We start from the raw sequence: 7,994 nt of genomic DNA on the forward strand, positions 1-7,994 counted from the left end.
AAAAAAAAAAAAAAGTAAAAAAGGTCTCAGCTACTTATTAACTCATTCTTATGTGCCCTTCCCTTTGGAATTCACTAATCCATATCCTGTCTAATAGATGTCACTGTGTGCCCTGCTCTGCTCAGATGCTGGGTATGTAGCAGTGGACAGGAAGAACAAGCAACCCCCTTCTAGAGCTATAAACTATGAGACAATAAAACAATAAACTTTAAAATAAGGAAAATAATACAGTAATGACCTCAGCAGGGGTAGGGTGGGATCTGGGCTATGTCAGCCTGGGTGGTTGGAAGAACATTTTGCTGAAGCCTTGAGCTGAGGCTAGAATGAGAAGTTTCAGGCATACAAAGATAGCAGGCAGATTACTGCAGGGAGAGAGGAGTTTTCCAGCTCAGCACTATTGACACTTGAGGCCGGATGATAATTTGTTGGAGGGGCTGTACTGTGATTGCAGGATGTTTAGCAGCATTCTTAGTATACACCCAGTAGATGCTGATAGCACCTCCATTCCCCAGTCCAGTTGTTACAACCAAATTGTCTCCAGACCTTGATAAGTATCTCATGGGGGAGAAGGGAAATTGCTTTCAGTTGAGAACCACTGTGGTGGAAACATCATAAAGTGCTGAGGCCTTAACAGTAACAAGCCAAAGAGGTGTATGAAAAGCCAGTATATCTGGAAGAAAGTGGCTTAAGGTGAAAGTAGGAGGAAAAAAGATCTGGATGTAGGGAGAAGCCAAATCACATTAAGGCCTCACAGGCTATGCTAAGGACCTAGGATTTCATTCTAGGTCCAGTTGGGAGACATTGGAGGATTAGGTAAGGCAAATCTTAACACAATTTGCCTTACCTCTGGCTGCTATATGGAATGCTGCCAATGCTTCATTTTATGAACTTATTTGGATTAGTGGATTGGCTACTTGAGTTCCACTTATTTTAGTTACTTTGGTAATAATGTTTATTTTAGTTTTATGGATGTAGATTTAGATTTGAGCACTCTCGAGGCTATTTCACCCAAGAGATTATATAATAAATCTGGGTAGGCTTTAAGACATGGTGTTCTGGCCATGCAAAACTTCCATAGCTATGACTGAAAGTCAATACACCTTTTAGTTTAATTATTACTCTAAATTAAACATAAAAATGGAAAAATAACCTGAGGATAGCCATTTAACAATTACTGAATCACTGTGTATTGTCAAAATAAGAAGACTCTTAATTACTGAGTTAATGCTCATACAATTGGGCTCTTTGTTTTCTGTTTCAGTTTAGTCAACAGGACTCAAAAGATGTGGAATTTCAAAGTTATGTGCCAGACTGCTGAGTGGACACTTCTCAGGAGGTGTCCTAGGATGGTGAGAGGCCTCTCAAATTCACAAGGAGGTAGAACAGGTTAAGTTAAACTGTGGATTGTGAAGAGTTGCTGACTATGCCCTTAGGTCCATCCTACTAAGAATGAGGAGGGAGTACCTCTTTCCATGCCAAAGCTGATTGACAGGCAGCCTTGAGATGATAGCTAGTAGCATGAAGCATTGAGAGGGAGAGGGAGGGGGAGAGATAGAGGGAGGGGGAGAGATAGAGGGAGGGAGGGAGGGAGATACAGAGAGAGAAGGAGGAAGAGAAGGAGTGGGAGGAGGAGGAGGGGAGAGAGACTGAAAGAGAGAGAACTGGAATGTCAATGCAACCTTCGCTATCACCAAAGACCCAAAGACAGCATCTTAAAGAACGAATGAATTTTCCCCCATGAATCTTCCCGAGGTCCAGAGTGGAGGGGGCAAGCTTACTTGGAGTTCTTTGAAACCTTGTGCATTATTATGTTTGGAGTAGTGGTGGGAATTTCAACAGGGAGAGTTCTGTGTGGAATGGATTCAGGAGAAAACAAGAGGCTAGGTTGGGGGTGGCTGCCTGATGTGAGAGATGTGAACAGCCCAACTGGATTGGCCTAGTGGAGGTGCGAAGGGAGCATCTGAAGGACCAAGACAAGTGCCCAGGAAAAGAAGGTTTAAATATTAGGCAGGCTTAGCAGAACTAGTTAGTTAATAGCTCTCTTAATCAAGAAAAGTTTATCCTCTCCTTGCTTGGCTCAATCCAAGATGGACCAAAAGCCCTGATTTGCAGCAAAGGGAAAGTGGAACAGGAAAAGGAAGAGTCCAGCCAGCAGTACCCTCTGAGTTGACCAGGTTCAATCATCTGACAAAATAGAGGACCAGCCTTTCTCATTAGCAAATAGAGACTGTGCATTGCAACTTAGAATACGTTAATTCATTTATAAAGACAGTGAAAGACATTTCCACTTTATGACATCCCACTCATCTTGCTTGCTGAACATGTCAGTAATAATGCTATCTGTTACAGATTACTCTTTATTCTAGAGTGATCCCTCAGGATTGAGGGAAACAGCACTTTTGCTAACTTGGAACATTCTGTGTTCCAGTGGTAAGGTGGGCTATTAGAATTAAGATTTCCTTTGTATTTTAGAGTATTTATTTATCTATTTAACACATATATGTTGAGTGCATAGTATTTGTCAGGCACCGTTTTTAGTAGTCTTGGTTTGAGGTGTTAGCCAAATCACACTATGAATGGAAGCAGACTTCTGGGCTCCAGGGACCCTGTATCATGGGGCACTCAGGAAGTACTCTAGTAATTGTGGTGCCAGGAACTCCACGCTCGAGGCGGCCCTAGTGGGGAATTACACTAAGCTGATGGGTACCTGGGGGTATGTCCACTTTTCACACAGCTACTCTAATCTTTGAAACTCTCTAAAAATGGAGACTTGTCTATTTCTAACTTAATCTGCAGTTTAAAAAAATGAAGAGAGAAGTTTTTTCTTTGCTTAACACTTTTTTTTTTTAGTTATGTAAAGACTACATTTCTATTGTTCTTTTCCACTGTTTTCCTCCTAGGCTACCTCCTTTCCTAGAAAAGTTAACAATGTTTTGTTTGTGTGTTTTGTTACTCTCCAACTTACTCTTTAGACTGTAAACATCAAAAGGATAGATTTCTGCAATCCACCATCGATTTTGGTTCAATAGAACAGAGTGGGGCCTGAGTTTTTGTCATTTTTCTAAGTTCCCCAGATGGTTTTGTTAGCTGTGCTTGACAACCAATGCTATACAAAGACCAAGCTGTGAGGTGAGGTGTTTTGTATAGAACCAGTCCCTGGTCTATACTTCTAAACTCCTTATCACCACTCTCAGCTAGCAATGTGCATTCTGATAAAGATGTGAGATAGCCATCTGAGAGAATGTATGTTCTAATAGTGTTGTAAACTTCTGGATCAAGGTTTTTCAACCTCAGCACTATTGACATTTGAGACCAGATAATTCTTTATTGGGGGAATTTAGAAGGTGGGGTGTCCTGTGCATTGCAGGATGTTTAGCAGTGTTCCTGCCCGGGGAATGCCAACAGCAACTCCCTCATCAACAAAAAATTTCTCCAGTCATTGCCAAATATTTCCTGTGGAACAAAGTCACCACTGGTTGAGAACCATTGTCCCCACTTCTATCCTATTCTCTTTTCCCATTAGGGACAAGACCTAGAAAGGGACATTTGAAAAGACAGAGGTATTAGTCGAGAAATTTTCTAGAGGGAAGACATAGAGAATAGCAAACATCATAAAAATAATTTGTTGAATTGAGTTCTGCAAAGAAATATGCTGAAATCCTGGCCCCTGCGCCTGTAGTTAAGATGAGGTCACACTGGATTAGGCTGGGCCCTAAATCCAATGACTAGTGTCCGTATATGCATAGGGAAATGGAGACACAGAAATACGGAGATACAGACACATCTAGAGAGGATGTTGCCAGGTGAAAGTGGAGCAGTGTAGCTGCAAGCTGAGGAACGCCAAGGATTGCTGGCGACACCAGAAGCCAGGAAAGAGCATGGATCAGATTTTTACCACGGGACCTTCAGAGGAAGTGGAAGTGTAGCCTTGTACATACCTTGATTTTTGAATTTTCAGCCTCCAGAACTGTGAGAAAATAGATTTCTGTTGTTGTAAGCCAATGTTGTTACAGCAACCCTAGGAACCTAACAGAAGTGGTAAATGAAGCTTAAAAAAAAAAAAAAAGAATGACCACGGACTGCACTAACTTTGTTTTAAACATACAGTCAAATGTAAGTTCTAAGAATTTGGAAGTAGACTCTATGAGAAGAAAAACATAAGTTATAACATAGACTGTGTTCTGTAAGATCATAATAACATGTTCTGGGTGGACGAACTTCCAGCAGCAGCAGTTCAAGTGGCCAAGGCAAGATGGTTCAAAGTCAGAGTGGTGGTCATGGTCCTGGAGGTGGAAAGAAGGATGACAAAGACAAGCAAAAGAAATACAAACCTCCTGTACCAACTAGAGTGGGGAAAAAGAAGAAGAAAACAGAGGGATCATATGCTGCCAGCAAACTGCCACTGGTGACACCTCACACTCAGTGCCAGTTAAAATTACTGAAATTAGAGAGAATTAAAGACTGTCTTCTCATGGAGGAAGAATTCATTAGAAATCAGAAACAAATGGAACCATTAGAAGAAAAGCAAGAGGAGGAAAGATCAAAAGTGGATGATCTTAGGGGGACCCCAATGTCAGTAGGAACCTTGGAAGAGATCATCAATGACAATCATGCCACTGTGTCTACATCTGTGGGCTCAGAATGCTATGTCAGCATTCTTTCATTTGTAGACAAGGATCTGCTGGAAACTGGCTGCTTAGTCCTGCTCAACCACAAGGTGCATGCCATGATAGGGGTGCTGATGGATAACATGGATCCCCTGGTCACAGTGATGAAGGTGGAAAAGGCCCCCCAGGAGACCTATGCCGGTATCGGGGGTTGGACAACCAAATTCAGGAAATTAAGGAATCTGTGGAGCTTCCTCTCACTCATCCTGAATATTATGAAGAGATGGGTATAAAGCCCCCTAAGGGGGTCATTCACTATGGTCCACCTGGCACAGGTAAAACCTTGTTAGCCAAAGCAGTAGCAAACCAAACCTCAGCCACTTTCATGAGAGTGGTTGGCTCTGAACTTATTCAGAAGTACCTAGATGATGGGCCCAAACTCGTACGGGAATTGTTTTGAGTTGCTGAAGAATATGCGCTGTCCATCATGTTTATTGATGAAATTGACGCAATTGGGACAAAAAGATATGACTCAAATTCTGGTAGTGAGAGAGAAATTCAGCGATCAGCGTTGGAACTGTTGAACCAGTCAGATGGATTTGATTCTAGGGGAGATGTGAAAGTTATCATGGCCACAAACCAAATAGAAACTTTGGATCCAGCACTTATCAGACCAGGCTGCATTGACAGGAAGATTGAGTTCCCCCTTCATGATGAAAATACTAAGAAGTGCATCTTTCAGATTCACACAATCAGGATGACGCTGGCCAATGATGTAAACCTGGACGACTTGATTGTGACTAGAGATGACCTCTCTGGTGCTGACATCAAGGCAATCTGTACAGAAGTTGGTCTGATGGCCTTAAGAGAATGTAGAATGCAAGTAAAAAATGAAGACTTCCAAAAGTCTAAAGAAAATGTTCTTTATAAGAAACAGGAAGGCACCCCGAGAGGCTGTATCTCTAGTGAACCACAGCTGCCATCAGGAAAATGGTTGGGAGATTTCTCAAACCCTGAAAGGGATGAGGTTGGGGGAGTTGCCCAGAGGAATCCCTGTTCTCGTTGATTTTTATTAGCAAAAATTCTGTGTCTTTTGGCATATGATGTGTAAGTGCCCATAGGGTGGCTTTTGTCTGTTGGTCACTGTGCAGCAGTCTGCTTCCCGATAAAGTGTGCTGTTTCTCAAAACAAAACAAAACAAAACAAAAAAACATGTTCTATGAATCGCAGGTCAGAATACGCTTGATTACAGATCAAGTAATAATTTAGGAAGCAGAAAATAAGTGCTCAGAACATAGCAATAGGAGTAGGAGTATAGCACCTAACTCTGTATGCTAAAGTTTGCCAAAGTGTTTGTAGACCGTTAAATGCTCTAAAAACAAAAACAAAACAGTGCTAATGTGTTTATGCTTTCAATCCTATTTATTACAAAAAATTAACTAGTATTTATATCTAATTAATTTACTTTGCATCGGGGAATGTTTTATTCTTTTGTTTCTGAGTCCCAGTCAAGTTTCTTTATGGCAGAAAAAACAAAGTATCTGAATTTTTATGATGAGCATGTATCACCTTTGTAATTGGGAAATAAAAATCATTTCTAATTCAAAAGTAAAAGTTTATGATCTACTAGCGTATACATAGTATTTTAATTTATTTATTTTTATAAAGTGCCCCAAACAAATTTTATTCAATAAGGCACTTAATCCTGAAGAAGGTAGCAAAAGTGAAAGAAAGATAACATGGCATGAAATATATTTTTTTCATACAAAACTATTTTAAATGTTTTTATTTCAATTATATATTTAAATTTATGAGCATATAGAAAAATGGAAAATATGAGCAAGTCCAACTGGCTATACACAGAACATATTGAAGTGAGTGAATATTAGGTGAGGGACACATTTATTTCTAAGATTGTGAAAAGAGGTAGGAAAAATATATTTTACAAAGCCAGAAACATTTCTACAAATTAACAAAAGCTAAATGAATTTAATTCATACTTTTGTGTTTTCAAAGCCAGAGCTGAAAAGGAAGTAATTACTTTTTAGGTGCATTTTCTACAATTAAAATATGCTCCTACCAGGTTTCTATTGTGAGATTTTCATAGGTATTGTAACTTGGACCAGAGAGAAATGGAAGCAACTATGGTGTCTAATAGAATCATATACTAGTTCAATAATGATTTGAATCTATTGATCGTCTTTGCACAGTCAAGTGTGGCAACTTCTCCCTGAGCTCCTACAGTGACATTCTGTGGCATTGTTTCTAACACACTCACTATTCCTTCCATATTTTTCCATAAATACAATTACCCTTTCTACTCCTTAAAGCATGTCAGTCATCTGCATACAACCCTTTCCTTTGAATTCCTCCATCCTGATTCATTATACTCCTCCCTCGATGTTCCCAGGGTACGACAGTGAAGAATTGGGATGTCTGGCAAAGGCCGTGAGCAGCAGTAGAAACTCACTCCATTTGTCAAGCATATGTCTTCATGTGGGATCATGTCCTACTGAGGGAAGGAATACCTCTTTCTTCCTTCAAAGAGAATATTCCTTTCATAAGTCACGTGCCTATGAGCAGTATCCACCTGGAGAGTGTACTTTCATTCTTTTTTTCTTTTTCTTTTTTTAAATTCAATAGCCCAGGGAAAGCGCTTTTTTCTTTCTAATTCCCCTAAAGACATTGCATGAGCTGCACTGGCTTTACATACCCCACCTTCACCATTTCAGGTGTTTTTGCTTCCAAATTCAACTCAGTATGCCTTGCTTTTTGCTACTACAATGATTTTTCTAAAATATGTGATACTTGATAAGCAACAGAAGTTTCAGTTTAGATTTTTGTATAAAATGACAATCAAATACTTCAAATAAGGTGTGTAGAAAGAAAATAAGGTAAAAATAGGCAGTAGGATAGTCATTCTTAGCATGTTGTCATTTGGCTCCTTCTTTCAGGATCCTCCTGAGTGCTTGTTAAAAGCACATGTTCCTAAGCAGTGCAAGACTTACTGAATGACTGTCTGGCTGTGGGAGAGGGTGGCCAGGGAATCTGCATTTCAATGAGCTCTCAATGTCATTCTCTTATATAATAAAATTTGTGAATGAATGCTTTCACAGGAACTTAAATAAATTAGGTTGAAATTGAGAAACAAAACAATATTGTAAGTGTCCCAACTTCAGCCTATGTTTTATATCCAACAATGAGGTTCAGATGTGTTAGTAAACTGAGAGTGTAAGACTACCAGAAGCACAGAAGCAGAGGCCCTGAGGATTTTCTTAAGAAAAAAATTGAGGCTTCACGTAAAGGGAAAGTGGCATGACAAGCTTGATGCAGTGAAACTATCCACTGTCAGAGGAAGGATCTGAGTAAGTCTATCAATAGGGCTCT

At 39.9% G+C, this 7,994-nt stretch overlaps 1 pseudogene; it reads left to right on the plus strand.

Moving 5' to 3' along the window:
• Positions 1 to 4,252: 4,252 nt before the first annotated feature.
• Positions 4,253 to 5,673, plus strand: LOC463757 (26S proteasome regulatory subunit 4-like; annotated as a pseudogene).
• Positions 5,674 to 7,994: the final 2,321 nt, after the last annotated feature.

Source organism: Pan troglodytes, chromosome 6 (genome assembly GCF_028858775.2).
Source record: "Pan troglodytes isolate AG18354 chromosome 6, NHGRI_mPanTro3-v2.0_pri, whole genome shotgun sequence".
Lineage (NCBI taxonomy): Eukaryota > Metazoa > Chordata > Mammalia > Primates > Hominidae > Pan > Pan troglodytes.